The 27,281-nt window shown below is 41.4% G+C and overlaps 1 protein-coding gene across 1 annotated transcript in view; it reads left to right on the plus strand.

Moving 5' to 3' along the window:
• LOC132538664 (uncharacterized) overlaps positions 1–27,281 on the plus strand; it is a 99,961-nt gene that overhangs the window by 2,394 nt on the left and 70,286 nt on the right. The gene's annotated exons all lie outside the window — the stretch shown is intronic.

Below are 27,281 nucleotides of genomic sequence, written 5' to 3' on the forward strand. Positions count from 1 at the left end.
CCGGGGGCGGGGCGTGAATAAACTTAGTGCGCGGCCCGCAGCGGAGGGATTACGGTGCTGCTAGCAGCGCCCTCCCTGCCCTCGTCGGCGCGTGCCCGAGGCCGCCTCGCCCCGGGGGGACCCGAGGGGTCTGGGGAAACCCACCCCCGGCAGGCCGAGGATGCCTCGGGGTGCTCCTGACCCGCAGTGCTCCCCACCCCGCGTAGCCCCCTCTCCCGAAGCTTCGTGCAGAGCCCGGCTGCCCCCCAGAGCGTGTTCACAAAGGTCACCACACACGCAGCCCTCCCTCCCTGTCTCCATAAACCCGGCCTTGCAGGCCAGGGCCTTGTCCACCGGGATTCTGGGGCGCTCCTCCTCCTTTCCTCCCTCCCAGATCTTCTAACGGTAAGGGGAGTAGCCAGAGCACAGGGCGCTCGCTGCGAGCACCCGGCCCGCCCGGAGCCTGGGGGCGGGGGCGGCTCGTCTGTCGTCTCCCGCCGGGGCTGCGGGCGCAGGCGCCCACGTGGGCTGGAGGGGCAGCGTGACCGCCTGGGCTATTTCTGAGTCTCGTCTGCGGAAATGCCCAGACAGCCTCTTGCAGAAATCCTGCGGCCCCTTAGTTCTGCGCCCTAGCATGGACAGTGTGTGGTTTCTGACTACTTTGTTTGACATTTTTTAAAATTAATATTATTTTAATGGTCTCAAACTAAGTGACTTATTCTGGAATGTTGCTGTCTTTTTTTTTTTTTTTTAAGTCTCATGTAGCCAGCGGTTCTTCGGTAAAAAGGAGTTGTAGTGTTCAGTACTTTTGAATGCAAATCGCGAAGAACAACAACAGGGAGTTTGTTGCTGGTTTTGTTTGTTTGTTTGTTTTTTGCTTTTTTGTTTTCTTGAAGATTAATGGACTGGCATTTGTTCGCCTTTCCTGTTGTGTTAGATTAGGAATGTGCCTGATCTGTTTATTGTAAGGTCTACTTAGGTTACTTGTTTTTAAAGAATATTGATGAAAATGGGTGAAAGTAGTATTTCCTTCTGAACTAGTGGCCAAAATTAGGTGGTTCTTCTGTCTTCCTGTTTAGATTGGTATACACTAGTTTCCAGTAGTATGCTTACTAATGTGAACTTAAATTGAATAAAGTAATTGATTCATTTACACTATAGTTGAGATTTCAACTGGATTATTTCAAACGTCGCTGTCTGTAAGATTGATTTGTAGTATTTTAATGCAGTTTAATTTTTTGGGCTAGGAAAAAAGATAACAGTCACAAAAAATGAAGTTGGTTTTTTAGTTGTGGAGAGAAAAAGATTTTAGTGTGAACTGAGTTTTGACTCCAGAACTTCCCCTCTTGTAAACTGTAGGGGGGGAAAAAAAAGTCATGTAAGATTTTAAGATAATAGAAGGATTCTAGGGCAAGGGAGTTATGCAAAAAGACTTTCATGCTTGAAACCCCCAAATCTCAGGTCCAGTCTCCCAGCAGCATCATACACCAGAGCAGAGCAGAGCAGTGCTTTGATGGGGCGTGGGGGATGGAATTCTCCTATAGAATGGTCAGAAAGGGAAGGGAAATTTTCTATTAATTTATGGTTCAGTGGTGGTCCCAAGTTGTTCACATTTTTTGCTTTTTTAAAAAATAATTTTATTTATTATTGGATAGAGACAGAGAGAAATTGAGAAGGGGTGAGAGACAGGGGAGAGACAGATACCTGCAGCCCAGCTTAACCACTTGTGAAGCTTTCCTCTCTACAGGTGGGGACCAGGGACTTGAACCTGGATCCTTGCACACTGTAATTTGAATGCTTAAACAGGTGTGCCACCGCCTGGCCCTTTTTTTGCTTGTTCTTCACCAATGTATTTGGAATGCTTGTATGTGTATACTGATGCCCAAAAGAGTGTATACATCTAGGCATTGTGATGGTTTGGTAGTAGAATTACTGTCATCCCAGGACGTGTTACGCATAAGGTCCCAGGTTCAAGAGCCCAGTTCCCGCCTTAAGAAAGCTTCAGGAGTAGTGAAGCAGTGCTGCCAGTGTCTCTCTTTATCACCCCTTCCATCCCATTTTTTGGTCTCTATTACAATAAATAAGTAAGGTTATTCTCTGTCTAAAGGACTGCATATGTTTCCTAGAAGGACTGAAGCTCTTTCCCTCATCCTCTTAAATATGCCTACCTGTAAACACTGAAAGCATGCAGCAAAGCAAGATTTTCAATGAGAGGCATGTAGGAGCTAAACTGAGTCTGATTATTGTAAAAGCATATCTGTGCTTTCCACTTCATACTCACTTTGGAGCACATGCTCACTGAATGCTATTAACTTGATATTTATTGGGCTGGGGAGACAACGTAATGGTTATACAAAAAGACTTTCATGCCTGAGCCAACAAAGGTCCCAGGTTTAATCCCCAACACCACCATAAACCAGACGCAGGGGGTGCATTCTTTAAAGAAAATAATATTTAAAAAAAAAAAAAAAACAAACACTGCCAGGTGGGGGAGACAGCATAATGGTTATGCAAAAAGACTGTTGCCTGAGACTCCAAAGTCCCAGCTTCAATCCCCCACGTCACCATAAATCAGAGCTCTGGTAAAAAAACAACCTATAAATTGATATTTCTTTTTAAAAATTTTAGCCAAGCACATATACTTGTATGTGTGTAAAATGCAATTTCTATGTATTTTAATTTTGATGATAAAAAATTCATCCTAATAGAAGTAAACAGTTTAGCCAGGTTGGTCCTACTAAGTGGTAGAGCTGGAACAAGCACCTACATATATTTAATCAAGTATTTATTTATTTATCTTTATCAGAGCACTGCTAAATGCCTGTTTCTAGTGGTGCTGAGGATTGAACCTGAAACCTTTGGTGCCTCAGGCATGAAAGCCTTTCTGAATCTCCCTAGTCTGCATACCTGCACTTGTAATTTTTCTTTTTCTTCCTTTTTTTTTCTCTTTCTTTCTTTCTTTTTTTCTTTTTCCCTTTTCTTTCTCTTCTTTTAATATTCTCTTTTTTCTTTTTCCAGAGCACTACTGAGCTCTGGCTTATGATGGTGTTGGGTATTGAACCTGGGACATCAGGGTCACAGGCATTGAGGTTATGTGTAACCATTATGCTATCTCCTCAGCCCCGCACTCTTTTAATTTTTATAATCCAGGCTTTTTTCCATTTCTTTTCTTTCTTTTTCTTTGAGAAAGACCTAAAATTTTTAAAATTTCTTATTTGTGATTTAGTATTGATTTACAAAATTATAAAATAACAGAGGTATAATTCCACACCTTTGCCACCAACAGAGTTCTGTGTCCCATTCCCTCCATTAGAAACAGCCTTAGTTCTCCCAAGATCACAAGTAAGGGTTGACTATTACTTCTGGAACTATCAATTTTTTATATTTTATTAGTGACTAAATATTGATTTACAAAATTATGAGATAACAGGGGTATAATTCTGCACCATTCCCACCACCAGAGTTCTGTGTCCCCATTCCTTCCATTGGAAACTGCAGTAGTTCTCCCAAGGTCACAGATACGGGTTTACTATTATTTATATATTATAAATATATATTATATATTATTATACTATTATATATATATATATATATATTTGCCCATTTTTTTTCTATGGCCCTACCTTCCCTTCCTTTTTTAAGATTTTTAAAAAAAAATTTTATTGTCTTTATTTGTTTATTGGATAGAGACAGCCAGAAATTGAGAGGGAAAGGGGGTGACAGAGAGGGAGAGAGAGAGACAGAGAGACACCTGCAGCCCTGCTTCACCACTCATGAAGCTTTTCCCCTGCAGGTAGGGATAAGGGGCTCAAACCCAGGTCCTTGCGCACTGTAACATGCACCCATCGAGGTGTGCCACCACCCAGCCCTCCTTCCCTTCCTTGTTAAGTCACACTTAAGCCTGTTGCTACTTCTGAATGTCCATACTTTTTTTCCTCTTTTCTCTCTGGGTACCGATGGAATTGGAGCTCAGAGCCCTCTGGTCATCTTCCCCTAACATTTCTCCACCTCTGGGAGGATGAACCAAAATTCCTTATGGGGTGCAGAAAGTGGGAGTTCTGGCTTCTGTAGTTTCTTCTGCTGGACATGAACATTGGCAGGTTGATCCATAATCCCAGTCTGTTCCTATCTTTTCCTCATGGGGTAGGCCTCTGGAGAGGTGAAGTTTAGGAAAACGTTGGTGCGATCATCTGCCTGAGAAAGTCAGGCTGGAATCATGATAGCATCTACAACTTGGTGGCTGAAAAGTGGTAAGATACAAGGCAGGAGCGGAGCAGCTGAGTGGTGGCACACCTGGTTTAGCACACCTTACAGTACACTAGGATCCAGGTTCAAGCCCCCAGTCCTCACCTGCAGAGGGAGATCTGCAAGTAGTGAAGTAGTGCTGCAGGTGTCTGTCTCTCTCCCTACCACCCCCTTCCCTCTTGATTTCTAGCTTCCTCTATCCAATAAATAAATATTAAAAAATATTTTTAAAGATTTAGGGCAGGACAAAATGATTAATAAACAGGAACCAAAAAGTAGAGATATAGAAGATGAGAATAGAGATTTTAGGGTGGAAAAAATCTAGGAAGGCTATTTTAGGTATGTTCCCAGAGGCCTATGAATTTGGTAGTTTTTGTTGGAGCTTGACAGCTAACATAGGATAAGGCACGGTGCTGACAGGTGAATATAAAGGTGAGAAGACATAGTCCTTATCCCTTAAGAGAAGTAGAAACAGTTGTAAACAAGTAGTTCTTACACCAGGCAGAAAGAAAGAAATGTTAAACAGTTGTACAAATAATATTTTACAGCAGCAGTGAAGAAAAGTAATTTTTAATAAACTTTTTTCCTAAGCAACAGGAAAATCTGCCATGTTGTTTTTCTATCTTCACTTTGTGAAGAAAGAAAGAAAGTTGAAAAAGAGGAAAAAGGCCCTAACATTTCTGGAGCCCCTTTTTATGCTACATATTATGTTATTAACTTTACATAAGCTAGCTCCTTTGATGAGATAACAGCTGTGGCCGACTTTCAAAAATGAGAAAGGAAAGCTATAGAGAGAAACTTGTGGGGCAGGGGTAGATGGCATAGTGGTTATGCAAAGAGATTCGTGCCTGAGGCTCCAAAGTCCCAGGTTCAATCCCCCACACCACTATAAGCCAGAGCTAATTTAGAAAAAAGAGAGAGAGAGACTTGTGACAGCACTGTAAGACTTTGATTCTCTGGCCACTGCCCTACTTTGTGTATGCTTAGATCTACTGTTGTCAGATCCACAAAACTTGGTGATTGTGAAAGGCGTAATATACTTATTTAAATCTCTGGACATAAGTCATTTTGTGAGATACGAAAGCAACATATCCTTGGGGAATGGCTCTGGAAATAGCATAGACGTACCAGTACTTCTGAGAGCATGTCATTCATTCACAGCCATGAGTAATTTGCCCCTTCTTAATGGAGAGTAACTTACAAAAAAGGAGGGGGTTGCTAATATCTGAACTATTCTGATGTAATAGTTATAATAATCCTGAAAGGACAGCTAACTTAAGGACATTGGAAGCGTGTCTCATCTGGTCTAAAATATCTTCTATTTAGTTGTCAAAAGAATCTGAAATAGTTTTCTTGGGATTGAAATTAAGTTTTTTAAATATTATATGTATTGACTGATTGATTGGATCGAGACAGAAAAATCAAGAGGAAGCAGGAGATAGAGGGAGAAAGAGAGAGAGAGACTTGCAGCACCACTTGACCACTTAAGTGTGTGACCCAGGCACAAGCCCCAGCACCACATGCGAGTGTCATGCACGGCCAGTGGGGAGGGAGTGGCAACTCCACTACTGTGGAGTCTCCTTGAATGGAAAGAAGAGTCATCTAGGAGTGATAAAATGATGTATGAGCCCCCTTCCCCAACAACAACAGAAATCATTGTTGGAAGTCAGGTAGTAGCGCAGCGGTTAAGTGCATGTGGCGCAAAGTGCGAGGACCAGAAGAATCCCGGTTGGAGCCCCCGGCTCCCCACCTGCAGGGATGTCGCTTCACAAGCGGTGAAGCAGGTCTGCAGGTGTCTTTCTCTCCTCCTCTCTGTCTTCCCCTCCTCTCTCCATTTCTTTCTGTCCTATTCAACAACAACGACATCAATAACAACAATTAAAAAAAGGGCAACAAAAGGGAAAATAAAAAAAGAAATCATTGTCCTGGCAAAGTAACTCACTCACATAGTATGCTGCTTTGCCATGTGCACAACCCAAGTTTGAGCCCGTCCCCATCGCATTGAAGACAGCTTTGGTGCTGTGGTTTCTTTTACACACTCCCTCTTACTCTGCCTCTCTTAACTCTTTGTTTCTATCTTAAAAAAAAAAAAAATAGCTCTCCTTTTGTCTTTCTCTCTCTACCTACTTGGGCCTCCCATCAAGATGTGATTAGGGGGCTTCTCTCTTTCTCTCTCTCTCTATCTCAGCCTAACATGGGAATGTTATCAATTTTCCTGAATAAAGTTTAAAATTCCTGAAAATAAAAAATATAAATACATGAATAAGCATATTGTCATCTCTTGCGTGTATTTATAGATGATCTTATTTGTGTTTTCTGCTAAAAGATAGTGATATACTGTAAACAGTTAAACAGAAATCTTCCTGACCATGTATAGTGTTTTATTCACTTTTGGATCTTAAAGATAGCTAGTAGATGACCTTTTCTATATTATTCTGTTGGTGTTACTGTTATGTGCTGTTGGCTTAAACAACAGAAACTAGGTGTCTCACAATTCTAGAGGCTAGTGATCTAAAATCAGTGTTGTCAGTGTGAATGCTCCACTGTGAGGATCATGAAGAAGAATCCTCATGCTGGTTCTCGCTTCCAGTGGCTTGCTGGCAAGTCTGGTACATGCATCACCCTGACTTCTGCCTTCTTGTGCAGATGATATTTCCCTGTGTGCGTATCTGCCACGTGTCCAAATTCCCTCCTGTTACACGAACACAGACATGGAGTGGGGGCCATCCTTACGATCTCATCTGTATCTTCTACTTAGACCCTATTTCTGTCTAAGGTCCCATTTGTAGGTACTAGAAGTTAGGACTTCATTGTTGTCACATTTCACACTTCAACCCATACCTTTTCGTTTATCCAGTAGCATTTTTAAGTCTTTGTTTTATGGATAAGAACAGAGAGACCAAGAAAGTGTAAAGAATTCATTTGTGTTCCACAGCTATCTAGGAGCAGAACTAGTATTAAAATGTAGATACTAGGGGAGTCGGTTGGTAGCACAGCGGTTTAAGCACAGGTGATGCGAAGTGCAAGGACCAGTGTAAGGATCCTGGTTCGAGCCCTGGCTCCCCACCTTTCTCTCCCTCTCTCTGTCTTCCCCTTCTCTCTCCATTTCTCTCTGTCCTATCCAACAACAACAACAACAATAATAATAACTACAACAACAATAAAACAACAAGGGCAACAAAAGGGAAAATAAATAATTTTTTTAAATGTAGGTACTCTGCCCCACCCATTACTTACTTATTCACCTGCATGTGTACACCACAATTCAATCGATTATGGTGCAATGAAGTTCAAATCAACTATAGTACTTGTTTGTATTAGCTGCATAATTATAGTCATTTTCCATGTGATTAGGGGAACCTAATCATAGGAGAATAAGCTTACTGAATCTGAATGAGTCCTACATTACAGAAACAAGCACATTGTGCACCATTTTAAGTTAAAGTCATATTTGCATATTTAGTTTAAAAAGAATTTACTGAAAATGTGTCACTAGAGAGTAAGCATGTCTGTACAGTACCAGATACATAGTGGGGGCTGGAAAGTTGTAGAGACCACGCCTTGATCTAGATCTGCTCACTCCCTACTGTGTTAGCATTTATAGGCAGGCTCTGGTCACAATCTTTTTTTTTTTTTTTTTAATTTCTTTATTGTGGGATTAATGGCTTACATTTGACAGTAAATACAATAGTTTGTACATGCATAACATTTCTCAGTTTTCCATATAACAATACAACCCCACTAGGTCCTCTGTCATCCTTTTTGGACCTGCGCTGCTCTCCCCCCACCCACCCCAGAGTCTTTGACTTTGGTGCAATACACCAACTCCAGTTCAGGTTCTACTTGTGTTTTCTCTTCTGATCTTGTTTTTCAACTTCTGCCTGAGCTGGTCATGGTTTTAGAGATGGTCATGTTTTTATTGCAGGTTCTACATTCAGATCTCTCTCTTAATCCATGACAAGTGTTTTTGTTTTTGTTTTTCTCCTCAATTCGCATTTTACTGTTTTTTTTTTTTTTTTTTTTCTTTTTAACCAGAACACTGCTTAGCTCTGGCTTATGGTCGTGTGGGGATTGAACCTGGGACTTTGGAGCCTCAGGCATGAGAGTCTCTTTGCATAACCATTATGCTATCAACCCCCACCAATTCCCATTTTTCTAAAGAAAGGATGAAGTTTTAAAAGATGCTTGTATTCCTAGGATTCTAAGCACTGACTCCCTCTCAGTACATATGTAATTTCAGGTTAGTGATGAAACCCTCTTACATTTGAGGCATTTATTGGTAAGGAGAAAGATATATCTTCTATACAGTCAGAGACTTATCTGGCCAAGCTGTAGTGTATTCTATAGAATATTAATTGTGGGCCCCCAGTAACTAACTATAAAAATGATGCTCTGAACACACACATTACCATGCTCCAGGACCTGGGTTCAAGCTTCCCTCCTGGGCCCCTCCTTGAGGTGGGAAACATTGAGCAGTGAAGCAAGTCTGAAGGTTTTTGTCTTTTTTCCTATTTCCACCTTAACTCTCAATTTTTTTTTCTGTCCCATCAAATAAAAGAAAGAAAAGAAAAAAATGACCAGAGTGGTAGATTCATAGTGCTCAAACTGAGCCTCAAGGATAACCCTGGTGACAATAAAATAGTAAAATAAAAATCTTAGGGCTGGGAACACAAAAAGACTTTCATGCCTGACGCACCAAAAGTCTCAGGTTCAAGCTCCCACACCAGTACCACCGTAAACCAGACCTGAGCATTGCTCTGGTGAAAATAAGTAAACAAATGGGATGGGGGTAGAGCCAGAGCTGAGTAGTGCTCTGGTAGATAGATAAATAAATAAATAAATAAATAGTAAAATTATTATTATTATTTACCAGAGCACTCTGGCTTATGGTGATTTGAAGGACTAAACCTGGGACTTTAGAGCCTCAGGCATGCGAGTCTCTTTGCATAATTACTATGCTACCTACCTCCAACCTAAATAAAAATCTTTAAAAAATGATGCTCATAAAATCATTACGTGTGGCTGTTCTTAAAGCTCACTTTTGGATAGTATTGCGTAATTACAAGAGGGAGGAATATGTCACTGTCATATTTTCTATTATTTGCCAAATTTCTGAGTAAAGAGCAGAATTTTAAATGTTATATCCAGAGATAACGTGGTTATTTCTTTCAGTTAGCTATTGCCATCCCAATAAATTGAACTTAATTGTACCTGCTTTTCATTCCCTTGGTACTATCTCTTGTAAAAAACCTTTTGTAGTAATCAGCTCCCAAGATGGCCCTTATCAATCTTGCCCTTTGTTATTTGTGTCCTTGTTAATTCCCCTCCCATATTAAATAGAGTTGGCCGGTGTAAGCAATAGGATATTGTGGAAAAGGCAGTGTGTAACTTGAGATTATGCCATAAAGACTCTGAGGCTCCTGGTGAATCACTCACTCTAGAGGAAGTCAACTTCCATGCCTTAAAGATACTTCAGCAGCCAAGAGAGAGATCCAGGTGGTGGTGAGCTAAGGCCTCCTCCCAACAACCAGCGCTAACTTGCCTGGTATGTGAACTAGCCGTCTGGGAAGTGGATCTTACAGCTCTTAGTCAAGCCCTCAGGGAACTGCAAGCCAGGCAGGGTCTTGTCTAAGACCCAGCCAGATCTACGTAAGACCTCCTAGTCTCCTGCCCACAGAAACTTTATGAAGTCACAAGTGTTCGTTGTTTTAAGCTGCTATGTTTTGAAGAAATAATATAATGCAAAAGTAGGTGATGATAATACCATGTTTTGTTGATTATGATTGATTTGTATGTTCCGCTAGATTTGTATTTACTGAAGGGCAAAATTCATGTTGTAACACAATTTTGTAGACCTTACAGTGGCCTTGTAGGTTATTACAGAGCTCCAAAAGTATTTTTTAAATATTTTTATATTTATTTACTTATTCCCTTTTGTTGCCCTTATTTTTTATTGTTGTTGTTGATGATGTCGTTGTTGGATAGGACAGAGAGAAATGGAGAGAGGAGGGGAAGACAGAGAGGAGCAGAGAAAGATAGACACCTGCAGACCTGCTTCACCCTTGTGAAGCGACTCCCCTGCAGGTGGGGAGCTGGGGGCTGGAACCATGATCCTTACACTGGTCATTGCGCTTCGCCCACGTGTACTTAACCTGCTGCGCTACCATCCAACTCCCCCAAAAGTATTTTTTACATTAAATATGTTTGATATGTAGTTGGGTTACGCCTACTGCTTCTGCTTAGAAAATGTAAATTATTATTTCGTTAGAAAATAAAGGGGGCTGGACAGTGGCTTACTGAGTTGAGTTTACACATTAACATGTGCCAGGATCCAGGCTCAAGCCCCCACCCCCTACTTACACGGGGATTCTTCACAGGTGATGAAGTAGGTCTGCATGTACCTATCTTTCTCTCTCCCTCCCCTATGTATTTCTCTTTGTCCTATAAAATAAAATAAAAGGAAAAAAATAGCTGCCAGGTGTGATGGATTCATAGTGTTGGCCCCAGGCCCCAGCGATAACTCTTGTGGCAAGAAAAGAGAAGACAGTATTTTAAATAGGTTCCCCTACAAAGAACTGAGTGTTGGAAAAATGCAAATTAAACAAATATATAGTTACATGTATGGGACTTAACATTTTAACAATATGTAAGTAAATAAAAGAAAAGATAGTAAACCAGGGGGGAAGAAATCCCTTTAAATAATTTACAGAGATTTAAAAACGCCTTTTTAAAATTCATTTTTATTTGTGATTAATAGTGGTTTACAAAGTTGTAAGATTACAGGATATAGTTCCACATCACCAAATTACTGTGAACCCATCCTTCCAATGAAAACCACCAGAGTTTTTACAAATTCCTAGGAGTGTATCATATATAACATAGTGGTACCAGTAGAAAAAGAGAACCTGGAAAAGATGAAATATTTGAAGTTTAATTTTTCAGATTAAGAAAAGACAGCATAGCACAGATCAAGAAGGGTTGGAGAACACCAAAAATGTTAACAATAACGAACAAGTATAAAAAGACAAGTAGTTATATCATAATGTAAATGCAGAAAGATAAAGTCCTGATAAAGGTCAGAAGCAATGAAAATACAAATGGGGCCAGGTGGTAGCGCAGCTGGTTAAGAGCAAGTGTCGCAAAGCACAAGGACCAGCGTAAAGATCCAGGTTGGATCCCCAGCTCCCCACCTGCAGGGGGGTCGCTTCACGAGCGGTGAAGCAGGCCTGCAGGTGTCTGTCTTTCTCTCCCTCTCTCTGTCTTTCCCTCCTTTCTCGATTTCTCTCTGTCCAACAACAGCGACAACAGTAACAACAACAATAATAACCACAACAACGATAAAAAACAAGGGCAACGAAAGGGAAAAGATATCCTCCGGGAGCAGTGGATTCAAGTGCAGGCCCCAGCAATAACCCTGGAGGAAAAAAAAACATACAAACAACATCTTGCTACTGCTTCCCATTTTTAACTATTCTGAGTACTAAAATGAACTACTTAGTCTGAATAGATTAGTATAAGTAATCCCTTTAAAGACTGGGGGATAAGACAGATTAATGTGTAAATTCTTGAGATTGTTTTATGCTGTTTAAAATGCTCCAGAATTCATTTTAAAAATAAGAGCTTTAAAATTGTACTTGTGTACCAGTTTATTTATGCAGCATCCAGTTGGATTACCAGAAAAATCATGATTCATTTTTACATAGAAATTACATTGGGAGGGAGTCGGGCTGTAGCGCAGCGGGTTAAGCGCAGGTGGCGCAAAGCACAAGGACCGGCATAAGGATCCCGGTTCTAACCCCAGCTCCCCACCTGCAGGGGAGTTGCTTCACAGGCGGTGAAGCAGGTCTGCAGGTGTCTATCTTTCTCTCCTCCTCTCTGTCTTCCCCTCCTCTCTCCATTTCTCTCTGTCCTATCCAACAACGACAACAACAATAATAACTACAACAATAAAACAACAAGGGCAACAAAAAGGGAATAAATAATAAAATAAATATTAAAAAAAAAGAAAGAAAAAGAAAATACATTGGGAGTCGGGCGGTAGCGCAGCGGGTTAAGCACAGGCTGCGCAAAGCACAGGACTGGCATAAGGATCCCGGTTCAAGCCCCCGGCTCCCCACCTGTAGAGGAGTCGCTTTCACGGCGGGGGGGGGGGGGGGGGGGGAGCAGGTCTGCAGGTGTCTGTCTTTCTCTCCCCCTCACTGTCTTCCCCTCCTCTCTCCATTTCTCTCTGTCCTATCCAACAATAACGACATCAATAATAACAATAATTACTACAACAAGGGCAACAAAAGGGAATAAAGAAAGAAAGAAAAGAAAATACATCATGACTTTGCTGACAGCTCAACTTAAACATTATTTTAAGGTGAAATGTTTTCTAAGTGTGAAGATCAAACAGCACTGTGTCATCTTTGAATGTACTCATCCTCAGGGCTTTACTGCTGACATTTTCCTTGTGGCAAGCTCCTGGGCAATTTCACTTCATCTGAAAAGCAGTGCAGGCTAGCCACTCAACCTGGAGACTCTAGTTTCTATAGGGATATGCCATTACACAGGGGCTGTAATTTAAAATACTATAATTTGACTTGGAAGTAAAATACTAATATGTTGAAACTGGTAGAATGTCTAGTAAAAGTACTACTAAAGATAATTTGGTTTTTTCCCCAGACATAATGTAAGGAAAATGGATATTCCTTTGTTTTTCTTTTTATTTTATTTATTTTTTTATTGACTTACTAATGATTGACAAGATTGCAGAATAAGAGGGGTACAATTCCATACAGTTCTTACCATCAGAGTTCCATATCCCATCCCCTCCATTGGTAGTTTCCCTATTCTTTTTTTTTTAAAGATTTATTTATTTATTCATGAGAAAGATAGGAAGAGAGAAAGAACCAGACATCACTCTGGTATATGTGCTGCCAGGAATTGAACTCAGGACCTCATGGTTGAGAATTCAATGTTTTATCCACTGCACCACCTCCCGGACCACAAATGTTCCCTATTCTTTATCTCTCTGGGAGCATGGGCCCAGGATCATTATGAGGTGCAGAAGGTAGAAGGTCTGGCTTCTGTAATTGCTTCTTTGCTGGACATGGGTGTTGGCAGGTTGATCCATATTCCCAGCCTATTTCTCTCTTTCCGTAGTGGGATAGGATGCATTCTTGCAGAAGACGTTCTTTAAAAATCTGACACCAGAAAAGATTGGTATTTTCATGTATTGGGTTGTTAGAAAAATCATGAAGTATTTTTTCTATGTTTTTCTCTGCAAAAATGCATCATGACTTTTCCAGCTACCCAGTAATACAGAATATAAGGATAAAGAAAATAATAGCTCTCTAGTCTCTATCCTACAATATGTTTTGTTAATAGTATAACTATATAAAGTACCAAGTCAAAGAAAACAAGCTGTGATTTCATTGTCAGAAATGTGGAGAGGCAGGAGGGACAGCCAAATGGTTATGCAAAACAACTTTCATGCCTGAGACTCTGTGTCCCAGGATCAGTGCCCAATACCACCATAGACCGGAGCTGAGAGATACTCTGGTCTCTATCTCATCTCTTTATATCTCTCTCTCATTAAAATAAATAAATTTAAAAATTAAGGTACCTGGAAAATAGAAAGGAATTCACATCCCAGAGATCAGATACAAGATTGGGTCAGATATATATTAATCATTTTATTGGGGTGGGGTGGTGGGTAGTGGTTTAAGTACAGTTGTTGACATATGAGTACAATTCCTCATCTCCCTGTAATAGGTGTGTGCAGAACACTCTCTCTCAGCGAGGTTCTTTTCCATCTTCATGCATCAGGACTTCAGTGTCCTTTCCACCCCAATCCTCCTCCCCCTTCTCCAGAGTCTTTGGCTTTGGTGTAGTACTCCTCACCCAGCCCACGTTATGATTGGTGTTTTCCCTTTCTGTCCTTGTTTCTTTTATTATTTTTTAAAATTTTGATAGCATTCGTTTATTTGTAATTATCTTTATTTCTTTGTTGGATAGAGACTGCCAGAAATCAAGATGGAAGGGGGTGATAGAGCGAGACAGACAGACAGACACTTGCAGCCCTGCTTTCCCCCTGTAGGTGGGAACTGGGGGCTTGAACCCGGGTCCTTGCACACTAACATGAGGGCTGAACCAGGTGTGCCACTACCTGGCCCCTTTTGTTCTTGTTACTTTTAAAAATTTTTTTATTTATTGACAAGAAATATTGACAAGACTATAGATAAGAGGGATACGATTCCACACAGTTCCTACCACCAAAACTCTGTATCCAGTCCCCTCTCTTGAAACTCTGTTCCAATCCCCTCTCTTGATAACTTCTCTATTTTTTTGTTTTGTTTTGTTTTGGTTTTAAATTTATTTTTTATTTAAGAAAGGATAAATTAACAAAACCATAGGGTAGGAGGGGTACAACTCCACACAATTCCCACCACCCAATCTCCATATCCCATCCCCTCCCCTGATAGCTTTCCCATTCTCTATCCCTCTGGGAGCATGGACCCAGGGTCATTGTGGGTTGCAGAAGGTGGAAGGTCTGGCTTCTGTAATTGCTTCCCCGCTGAACATGGACTGGTCGGTCCATACTCCCAGTCTGCCTCTCTCTTTCCCTAGTAGGGTGGGTCTCTGGGGAAGCGGAGCTCCAGGACACATTGGTGGGGTCTCCAGTCCAGGGAAGCCTGGCTGGCATCCTGATGGCATCTGGAACCTGGTGGCTGAAAAGAGAGTTAACATACAAAGCCGAACAAATTGTTGAGCAGTCATGGACCCAAAGGTTGGAATAGTGGAGAGGAAGTGTTAGGGGGGTTAATCACTGCAAACTCTAGTGTACTTCTGCCTTCAGGTATATATTTTGCACTAGTTTATGGATACGTGTGAACATATGCACTCTCTCTCACAGAACCTGGTCTATATCTAGGTAGCTTCTCTGTTTTTTTATCCCTCTTGGAGCATGGACCCAGGATCATTATGGGGTGCAGAAGGTGGAAGGTCTGGCTTCTGTAATTGCTTCCCCACTGAATATGGGCTTTGACCCACTGAATATGGGTCAATCCATACTCCCAGCCTGTGTCTCTCTTTCCCTAGTGGGGCAGGGCTCTGAGGCTCCAGGACATTGGTGGGGTCATCTGCCCAGCGAAACCAGGTTGGCATCATGGTAGCATCTGGAACATGGTGGCTGAAAAAGAGTTAAGATATAACAATATTGGGAGTCAGGTGGTAGCGCAGCGGGTTAAGCGCATATGAGGCAAAGTGTAAGGACCAGCGTGAGGATCCCATTAGAGCCCCAAGCTCCCCACCTGCAAGGGAATCACTTCATAGGTAGTGAATCAGGTCTGCAGATGTCTGTCTTTCTCTCCCCTTCTCTGTCATTCTCTCCTCTCTCCATTTCTCTGTCCTATCCAACAACAACATCTACAACAACAATAAAAATAAGGGCAACAAAAAGGAAATAAATAAATATAAAAAAAGATATAACAACATTAAGCAACTTGTTATTTATTACATATTCAATAACAGCTTTCACAATTTAGGGTTGCACTGTCCAATCCAATAGTTTCTGCTTTCATGTAGCTAATTAAACGCCTACTGATTCTTCTATATATATAGTACATGTCATTTAATGCAAGAAACATCACCAACCAATGCTAGTTCTCAGTTTCTGGGTTAAATCTTTGCATTGCTTTGGCATCTAGCTGGTATTGTTGACACTTTTTACTGTGTGAAAATTATTTTCCAGAGCACTGCTCAGCTCTGGTGGTTCCAGGGATTGAACCTAAGACCTTGGAGTCTCAGACATGAGTCCTTTTGCATAACCATTATACTAACTCCTGCCTCACTCCCACCTCCTCCCAGGAGAGTTATTAATGAGAGAGAGAACCAGAGATTGAGTGCAGGACTTCATGCATGCAAGCGCAGCACTTTACCTGCTGTGTCACCTTGTTTAAATATTTCTTGGCTTTATCCACTTCACTCTAAACCAAGTGTAAATAGTGTGTATAGAAGCAGGTCTCATTTTGAATCCCGATCCCTTCTCATACCATCTTTGTGATCTTCGACAGTCTTAAATCTTGTTAAGTTTTAGTTTTCTCATGTATAAAATATAAATAGAAAGCCAGGCATTCAACACTATGATTGGAGGTTGTTATGGGCTGGATATTTGTGCACATTTAAAATTCATGTTGACATCCTAAACTTTAGTTTGATAGTGCTAGAAAGCGGGGTCTTTGGCAGGTGGTAGTATAGTCCTAGGTAGTGGGATCAGTTTCTTAATAAGAAGGATCGAGTAGGAGTGGGGCCAGAGATTTCTCTAGTTCTTGTTCTACCATTTAAAGACAGAGTAAGAAGACAGCAGTGTACAAACAGAAGAGGGTTCTATACCAGCCTAGCCCTGATCTTGGATTCCTAGCCTCCAGAATTTGAAAGGGAGAAATAAATTTCTGTTTATAAGTCACCCCAGTTTATGGTATTCTAAAGTCATATATAAATATAAAGTTAGAACAGTAAATGTTATTTTAAAAAATAAAAATGTATTACAGAAATAAAAACACATAATAAGAGTAGTATGATTTGTTGATTTTCCATTCTGATTTATTTTTTGTTAGTTTTATTAATCGCTATATATCCATCCTCCTTGATCTCTTGTGGGAGGGACCCTCTAGCGAAGAAATTTAGAGTCTACACATATATTCATTTACAACCTGAAGGTTTCCAAATGAATCTGTCCACATGTACACTTTATAACTGATAGAAGCAGCCACACACCTTATATATGTGGCATTTCCTCATGCAGATCTGCTGCCACCATCTAATCCAAAGCCTTTTACCTCAAAGTAAAAGTCTATGTACTTTTAGTGAGTCCTGGAAAGTCTTTCTCTGCCTGTTTTAGTTCATCCTCTCTGCCAGCTTTACAGATCTTTGTTACTCACTTGTCTCATTCTTTTATTTCTTTTTGCATGCCATTGTTGTTATTGTAGCCCTTTGTTTCAACCTTAAAAACCTTTATTTTTTTATTTGTGATAATAGTAGGTTATGGGCAGAGGGTAGATAGCATAATGGTTATGTAAACAGACTTCAAGTCTGAGGCTTCAAAGTCCCAGGTTCAGTCTCCGGCACCACCATAAGCCAGAGCTGAACAGTGCTCTGCTAAAAAACAAAAACGGGGTCGGATGGTAGTGCAGTGGGTTAAGCGCATGTGGTGCAAAGAGCAAGGACTGGCAGAAGGATCCCGGTTTGAGCCCCCAGCTCCCCACCTGCAGGGGAGTCGCTTCACAGGCAGTGAAGCAGGTCTGCAGGTGTCTGTCTTTCTCTACCCCCTCTGTCTTCCCCTCCTCTCTCCATTTCTCTCTGTCCTATCCAACAACAACAACATCAATAACAACAATAATAATAACCACAACAATGGTAAAATAACCAGGGTAACAAAAGGGAAAAAATGGCCTCCAGGAGCAGTGAATTCGTGGTGCAGGCACCGAGCCCTGGCAATAACCCTGGAGGCAAAACAACAACAACAACAACAAAAAAAAAAAACAACATACAGACAAACAAAAAAAAAATGTAGGTTACAATATTGTAATAAATAGAAATGGAATAAAAACATGACTGTGTATGGTGGTGATTTTTATAGGGCTTTGTCTTACTCATAATTCTTGCTTACTTTTCCGCATAGAACCTCTCATTCTCACACTCGATTCTTTGCAGATTACTCACCATTTATTGAGCATCCAGAAAGATTGCTTGTATTGAGCACTTATTAGCAAATTTGGACCAGTGATATTGCTCACCTAGGAGAGCGCCTGCTTTGCCATGCCTACTCCCCAGTTTCAAATCCCCAGTATACTTTGTGAGAATACTGCAGTACTTGGGGAAGCTTCAGTGCCATGGGGTCTCCCTCCTCCCCACTCTCTTTTTTTCTTTTTTTCTTTTTGCCTCCAGAGTTACTGCTGGGGCTCAGAGCCTACACCATGAATCCACTGCTCCTGTGGCCATTTTTATTTATTTTCTATTGATAGGACAGAGAGAAATGAGAAGGAAGGGGAAGATAGGGAGAGAGAAAGACACCTGCAGACCTGCTTTGCCACTTGTAAAGCAATTCCCCTGCAGGTGGGGAGCCGGGGGCTCGAACCAGGATCCTTGCTTGGTCCCTTGTGCTTTGTACTATGTGCACTTAACCCGTTGTGCCACCACCCAGCCCTTTAAAAAAGGGGGGCCCTTGTCTTTAAAGAATTTATTTATTTATCCATGAGAAAGACTGGCAGAGAGAGAAAGGACCAGACATCATGTGCTGCTGGGGATTAAACTCGGGACTTCATGGTTGATAGTCTAATGCTTTATCCACTGAGCCACCTCCCGGACCACCCCATCACTCTCTTTCTATCTGAAAAAGTTGTGCTGGAAGGGTGAAGCCCTCACAACAACAACAATATAAACAAACAACTCCCTCACATCAATTTATTCCCCAGAAATACCCATATTTCTGCCAACTTTTCACAATGAAAGAAAATCCTGTAATAATGTTGATTGTGCCAGAGTTGTTTAAAAATTGATAGAAGGTGGGGTGCAGGACACCAGGGGCTGAGAGTGGTGCACCTAGTTAGTGCACATGCACAAGGACCTGGGTTCAAGCCCCTCCTCCCCAACTTCAGGGGAGAAGTTTCACAAGTGCTAAAGCAGGGCTGTGGGTGTCTCTGTGTCTTTCTCCCACTCTGTCTCCTCTTCTCTCAAATTCTCTCTGTCCTATCACCAGAAAAAAAATTGTCAAGAGCAGTGGATTTGTGGGTAGGCACCAAAGCCCAGCGGTAGGTAACCCTAGTAGGAATTTTTTTTTTTAAAAAAAAATGGGACTGGGTAGTGGCGCACCTGGTTAAGCGTACATGTTACAAAGCACAAGAACCCGGGTTCAAGCCCCAGTCCCCACCTGCAGGGGGAAAGCTTTGTGAGTGGTGAAGCAGTGCTGCAGGTGTCTCTCTGTCTCTCTTCTATCATTCCCTTCCCTCTCAATTTCTGGCTGTCTCTATCCAATAAACAAATTTTTTAAAAGTTTTAAAATTTTGAGAGAGAGAGAGAGAATGCCCCCAGGATGTAGTACAGTGGACAAAGCCAAAGCATTGCACTGTCATGCATGAAGTCTCCAGTTTGAGTCCCAACACCACAAGTGCCAGAGCTCTACTTTAGTTCCCCCTCCCCCTCTCTTCTCATTAACCTTTTTTTTTTTTTTTTTAACCAGAGCCCTACTCAGCTCTGGCTTATGATGTGGTGTGGGGATTGAACCTGGGACTTTAGAGCCTCAGGTATTAGAGTCTGTTTGCATAACCATTATGCTATCTACCCCCACCCTCATTAATCTTTTTAAAAATTTATGTGAATGAGGATCATAAGAATGAGTAGTCCCCCCACCATATGGGGCTCTAGTCAGGGAATCCTGGGATTCCCACATAGATAATATGGGTCTAGATGTCTAATGATTCCTCTCTCTGCCATCACTAGTCATCTCCATCATCACCAGCCCAGCCCACTAAGAGTGGGCCTCTCCAGGACCTTGCCCTCACTATAAAGCAGCAATGGTAGGGACTGCCCACTTCTGAAAGGAGGCTGGGTCAGCCTACTCTGCCACTTGAGGAAAACTGGTCCTGAAATGAGTGAAGTCTAGAATGTTCCCAGCTGTGACCATGGATTGTGAGGTCAGACTGACAGGGACTATCTGGGCCGTAGGTCAGATTGATGGGGTAAACAGTAAATTATATTTATATATTTTCTTTCAAGTTTGGTAGCTACTTTAAACCCTAATCCAGCTTTCTAGTTCTATTCTCAACTCTGACACCATCTTTCCAGACAATATTCATAGTCTACCTCCATGTTAACTATCAAGGTCAAGCAAAAAATGACTTGTCATGAGCCCCTAGGAACATACCTAAAATAGACTTCCTAACTTTTATCTCCCCTAAGAAACCTATTCTCATTTTCTCTATTCCTATTTAATGGTTCCTGTTTATTAAACATTTTGTCCTGCTTTGTATCTTACCACCTTTTAGTCACCAAGAGTGCGTAGTTCTTCTTCTTTATTTTTTTAATGCTTATTTTGGAGAGAGACAAAGATTGAGAGGGAAGGGGAGACAGATAGATGGATAGATGGATAGAGAGATAGATAGGGACCTGCAGTAGTATTTCACCACTCTTGAAGCTTCCCCACCGCAGGTGAGGACAGGATGCTTCAATCCAGATCCTTGTGCTCTGTAATGTCTGTGTGCCACCGCCCAGCCCAAATAGTTATTTTTGTTGGCCATCCATGCTGTAAATGAGCATTATGAATCTTAGCATTTTTAGCATTATAATGGCTGAATGCATATAAACAACCTGTACCCTAAGAAACATTTTCATAAATTAAAGTTTAACAAATTATTTGTTGGAGATAGTATATCAATTTTGTTTAAAGATTCCACTGGGAGTGGGAGGCAGTTGGTAGCACACCAGGTTAAGTGCACATAGTACGAAGTACAAGGACCCACGCAAGGATGCTGGTTCGAGCATCCAGCTCCCCACCTGCCAGGGTGGGAGGGGTCACTTTACAGTGAAGCAGGTCTGCAGGTGTCTGTATTTCTCTCCCCCTCTCTGTTTTCCCCTCCTCTCTTGATTTCTGTCTGTCCTATCCAAAAAATAAAAAGATAAAATAGCCACAGGAGCAGTGGATTCGTATTATAGGCACTGAACTCGCCGATAACCCTAGAGGCAAAAAAAAAAAAAAAAAAAAAAAAATTCCACTGGGGGGCTGCGGAGAAAGCATACAAAAGACTCATACCTGAGGCTCTGAGGACTCAGGATCAATCCCCAGCACCACCTTATGGTGAGCTGAGCAGTGTTCTGTTCTCTTTCTCACTCTCTATCACTCTTATGAAAATAAAATATTAAAAAAATACTCCATTAGTTACATCCATATGCATATAAACACACATGAATATGTATATACAAAACATGAATATGTATATGAAATTCTGAAAGCTAATTTTAAAATTTAAACTTGTAACTTGAATGATAAACTGAATTGTATCCTAATGCAGTGGTTTCTCTGCTACTTAGAAAGTACAGCGTTACCATGTAGTGGAGGGCAGATGGCCCAGCAGGGAAAGCACGAGACTTCAAGTCCTGGCTTCGATCCCCAATACCACATGGCAGCACTATGGACAACACAAAGAGAACTCCATGCACGGTGCAGTAGTGTTTTTGTGTCTCTCTGTCTCTTTGCATCTCTCTCTCTCTTTCTCTCAGATGATAGAGGATAAAAATGGAGCCTGGGAGATGGTTCAGTGGTATAGGGCATCTGAGGTATCTGAGAGCCCTAGATTCATTTCTTGGCACTATGTTTTTTTTAAAAAAAGTCACCATGAAAGTGCTAAAATTACTATTTTATTGAGAACATGGTGATATACAAAATTGTTGCTATCACAGGATTACAGTTCTACATCTTTCCAAGGAAGATATCATCATACATCACCCTCTACCAAACTCTCAGAAGATGCTGAATTTTTCAAACTTCATTTATTCCTCACAACACTGAGATGGTTATTCCTATTTAATAAATGTAGAAACTGAGACACAGAAAATTTAGCTTTCCCTTAAGTCTGTTAGCCCATATATGGTAAGCAGATTTTTTTTTTTTTAAGATTTACTTATTTTTGGGAGTTGGGCGGTAGCACAGCGGGTTAAGCACACATGGTACAAACTGCAAAGACCAGCTTAAGGATCCTGGTTCGAGTCCCCGGCTCCCCACCTGCAGGGGAGTCGCTTCACAGATAGTGAAACAGGTCTGTGGGTATCTACCTTTCCTCTTCTCTGTCTTCCCTTCCTCTCTCCATTTCTCTCTGTCCTATCTAACAACAATGACATCAGTAACAACAATAAAAAACAATAAGGGCAACAAAAGGGAAAATAAATAAGTAAACAAATGGATTTACTTATTTTCATGAGAGAGAAAGATTGAAACAGAACACTGCTGAGTTCTGGCATATGGTGATGCCAGGTATTGAACCTGGAATCTCTGAGGCCTCAGGCATGTAAGCCTGGTGTGTTACCAGTGTGTTACCTCCATGGCCCTAGAACAGGTTTAAAAACCAAGCCTCCTGACTCTGAACTCGGTCTTTTGAAGTCTATGGCCATACCACCCTAAACACACTGGATCTCACCTGAAGTTAAAACTTGTACTTTTCATGGCTAAGCCCACGATATCACTAGAGGTATGTGTATCCTTTAGAGCTACAAATAAGGCAGTCCGGCGGTAGTACAGCGGGTTAAGCACACATGGCGCGAAGCTCAAGGACCTGTGTAAGGATCCCGCTTCCAGCCTCTGGCTCCCCACCTGTAGGGGGAGTAGCTTCACAAGCGGTGAAATAGGTCTGTAGGTGTCTTTCTGTCCCCTTCCCTGTCTTCCCTCTGAATTTCTCTCTGTCCTTTCCAACAACACAGCTCAGTGGCAACAATAACGACAACAACAGGGGAACAAAATGGGAAAAATGGCCTCCAGGAGCAGTGGATTTGTGGTGCAGGCACCAAGCCCCAGCGATAACCCTGGAGGCAAACAAAATAAAATTAAAAAAAAGAAATACATATAAAAGGCTTTGTTCTCGCCCTAGTTCAAAGGGTAAATTAAAAGGGAAAGGGACACCGGAAATGGCCTTGGCAGTGGGCATAGGATTAGCAAGGAGGCATTCAATATGAAGCAGTGTGTTGTATGTGTTAGAAATAGAAGTGTTTCGGGAGTCAGGCAGTAGTGCAGAGGGTTAAGCGCACATGGCACAAGTGCAAGGACCAGCTTAAGGATCCTGGTTCGAGCCCCCGGCTCCCCACCTGTAGGGGAGTCCCTTCACAGGCGGTGAAGTAGGTCTGCAGGTGTCTATCTTTCTTTCCCCCTCTGTCTTTCTTTCCATTTCTCTCTGTCCTAACAATGGCGACATCAATAACAACAATAATAACTACAACAACAATGAAAAACAAGGGCAACAAAAAGGAAAATAAATAAATATAAAAAAATTTTAAAAAGAAATAGGGATGTTTGGTCTGAACTGTATTCCTGAGTATTACTTTATAATCATTCTAAACTAGCAAGCAGCATCAGTTGAGGCTAGCACCTCGCAGTTAAAGGCTATGGACTTTGATTCAATACAAAATTTCTTAGAGCTCTTCTGTCATTAGAGCTGGGCAGTAATCTTGGGCAAACTGTTCAGTCTGTTGGAACATTAGTTTCCAGACAGTGGAGAGAAGCATAACTGCTATAAGGCTATTTTTAGGCTTTTACAATGGAAAACACCTGTCACTGTTGACCATAAAGGTTGATGTTATTGTCAATAATTATTTACAAATAAATTCAGTTTTAGGTGGCAGAAAAACCTAAATTGTGGTGGGTTGACAGGTGGGAAGTGTAGTTCTTTGACTACACAAATCTGTGGTGTTTCAAGACTGCTGTAACATCCTAAGATAGCAAGAAGCTGAACTGTCTTTTGCTATCCTGTCTTTGGCCTCAGTTTAGTTCTCTCTTTCTCCCTCTCTCTCTCTCTCTCTCAATAGATATAGAGTAGACAAAGACCTACTCTCTATATAGAGAGAGTCGATACAGATTTAGATATACTCTAGATATAGAGAGAGTCAAAGAGACCAAGGCATCAAAGTTTTCTTCAATGTGCTGGGGGGTGAGGCTTGAAACTGGGTTATGCACATGACAAAGCAGCTCACTATTCAAATGAGCTATTTTGCTGGCCCAGTGTGGTAGCATTTCCATTCCAAGTGTCAAGATAAAGGTGGGAAGGGAGGAAGGAAGGAAGGAAGGAAGGAAGGAAGGAAGGAAGGAAGGAAGGAAGGAAGGAAGGAAGGAGTGAAAAGGAGAGGAAAAGGAAGGACGGATGGAAGAAAAGGAAAGGAGAAGAGGGGGAGGGGAGAGAAGAAACGAGTGAATGAGTGAGTCAGGCTTGTGCTCTGTTTTTTAAGTGCAGGGTGTAGGTAGCCTGGCATTTTCACTTACATGCCATTGTCTAGAACTTAGTCACTTAGGAATGCTGAACTACAAGGGATGCCTAGAAAATTCATATGAAAATGTAGTCCAGGAGGTGAAGCAGTGGATAAAGCACTGGACTCTTTTTTTCCTTAAGTTTTTTTTTTAAATTAGTGACTTAATAATGACTAACAAGATTGTAAGATAACAGAGGTACAGTTCCACACAACTTCCACCACCAGAGCTCTGTGTCTCATCCCTCTACTGGAAACTTCCCTATTCTTTTTTTTTTTTATTTTTATTTTCTTTATTTATTGGATAGAGACCATCAGAAATTGAGAGGGTATGTATAAATAGACAGACAGACAGACAGACAGATGATAGAGGAAGAGAGACACCTGTAGTACTGCTTCACCACTTGCAAAGCTTTTCCCCTGCAGGTGGTGACTGGGGGCTTGAACTGGGGTCCACGCACATTGTAACAAGTATGCTCAACAGGTGCAACACCACTCAGCCCCGGATTCCCTATTCTTTTTTTTTAATATTTATTGAATGGATACAGACAGCTAGAAATCAAGAGGGTAGGTGGTGATAGGGAGAGACACAGAGAAACACCTGCAACACTTCTTCACCACTTGCAAAGCTTTCCCCCTGCAGGTGGGTACCGAGCCTCCAGCCTTGGTCCTTACACATTAAAGCTTGAGCACTCAACCAAGTATGCTACCACCCGACCCCAAGATTCCCTATTCTTTATTCATCTCTGGGAATATGGACCAGAATTTTTTATGGGGTACAGAAGGTGGAAGTTCTGGCTTCTGTAATTGCTTCTTTGCTGGACATGGACATTGATTGATCCATACTGCCAGTCTGTTTCTATCTTTCCCTAGTGGATTAGGGCTTTGGAGAGGTGAAGTTCCAGGACACACTGGTTGAGGTCATCTGCCTGGAGAGGTCAAGATGGCATCATGGTAACTAACGCCTGCAAATTGGTGGCTGAAAGGCAGTAAGTTATATATAGTTATAAATAGTTCAATAAACAGCAACAATAGATAACATGAAACTAGGGGTCTTTGTGTGCTAAGAAGCTAGGAATTCTGTTTTAGGTATGTCCTATGTGGTCCTTAATTTTAGTGTTTGCCTGAGTCTGACTGATAACTAACATACAACTGGATTAAAAGTATTGTCTGGGAAGATGGTGTCAAAAGTTGAGAACAGGACTAGAAAGATGGATTAGGGCAGAGAGTATCTCCCAAATATGGGGAAAGTATATAAATACCATTGACTGTTAACCCCATTTATCTGACCTAGGGCCCATTATCTATTCATATTTATCACAGGAGCCTGTGTAGCCTATGAAAGTTGTAAGCATGAGGTCCTAAGTTTGATCCCTGGAAGGATATGTACCACAGTGATGTTTGGTTCTTCTTCTCTCTCTCCTCCTATTTTTCTCACTAATAAATAAATAAATTATTTTCTTAAATGAATATGGTCTTTCCTCAGCAGCCAGTATTTTGATTGCCAGTGTTCCAGCTAAAAATTTTATTATAATACAAGATGGGAAAATCTCTTTCTATATACTGTGTAAGGTTATAAATTTGGGGTTAACTTTTTTAAAAATTTTAATTTATAAAAAGGAAACACTGACAAAAAACATAGGATGGGGGGGTACAACTCCACACAGTTCCTACCACCAGAACTCCGTATCCCATCCCCTTCCCTGGTAGTTTTCCTATTCTTTATCTCTCTGGGAGTATTGACCTAGGGTCATTATGGGGTGCAGAAGGTAGAAGGTCTGGCTTCTGTAATTGCTTCCCTGCTGAATATGGGCATTGACAGGTTGATCCAAACTCCCAGCCTGTCTCTCTCTTTCCCTAGTGGGGCAGGGCTCTGGGGAAGCGGGGCTCCAGGACACATTAGTGGGGTCGTCTGCCCAGGGAAGTCCGGTTGTCATCATGGTAGCATCTGGAACCTGGTGGCTGAAAGAAGAGTTAATATATAAATATATATAATATATAATATATAATATATAATATATAATATATAATATATAATATATAATATATAATATATAATATATAATATATAATATATAATATATAATATATAATATATAATATATAAAGCCAAACAAATTGTTGACTAATCATGAACCTAAAGGCTGGAATAGTGCAGAGGAAGAGTTGGGGGGTCTCCGTTTTGTAGATAGCTAGTAGGCCTATTTTAGTTATATTCCAAAGAGCCCATGATTATACTAGTTTTTGTTTGTTTGTTTGTTTCTGAGCCTGACATCTGATATGCAGATGGGTCCAAGTTACTTTCTGGGGAGATGATGTCATGGCTAGAAAAAGGACCAGAAAGCTAGATCAGGGAAGAGAGTAGCTCCCAAATATGGGAAAGGTATATAAATATTGTTGACTGTAAACCCCATCTATTTGATCTGGTCTGGAGCCCATATTTAGCTTAGGAGCCTATGTGACCTCTGTGTCCCTGTAGATCTGAGCTCACATTCTGTGGTCATGAGTAGGAACCTTCCAAGCTGCCCCAATATCGACCCGACCCATCTTCCTCAGGCTGGAGCATTCTCTACTATTATTGATCCACATTGAGGGCAAGGTCCTATGGGGGCCAATAAAGGGGTCTATTGTGTTGTTCCTGATAGAGATGATCAGTAACAATGGAAAGGGGGATGTATTCAAGGTGTAGGCCCATCATGTCTGTTTGGGAGTCTCAGGGTTGCATTGGATCGACCTTCTCGTGGTGCATCCCGTGAGTACCCATTCATTGGGGAAACTGACGATCCTTCCTAGCCGACTGAATCCACATGGATCCCAGTCACTTTCAAAGCCAGCAACAAGCAGCTCCTGACAGCTTTGCTGTTGACTGGCTACAGAAGAAGGGCAAATGCTAGAAGAAGAAGAAGGACTCCCCAACTAGGGCCCCAGCTGATGGGGTGACCTGATAGTGACTAAAGAGTCATCACTAAAATATGCCAGTCTCTAGCCCTTAATCAGCTTTTTCAGTCCTTACTTTGATAAGGTTAGCTTTGGAGTGACTGAGGGAAGTGTAATAGGAAGTAGGTGAGAAGGGT

This window comes from Erinaceus europaeus, chromosome 5 (assembly GCF_950295315.1).
Source record: "Erinaceus europaeus chromosome 5, mEriEur2.1, whole genome shotgun sequence".
Taxonomy (NCBI): domain Eukaryota; kingdom Metazoa; phylum Chordata; class Mammalia; order Eulipotyphla; family Erinaceidae; genus Erinaceus; species Erinaceus europaeus.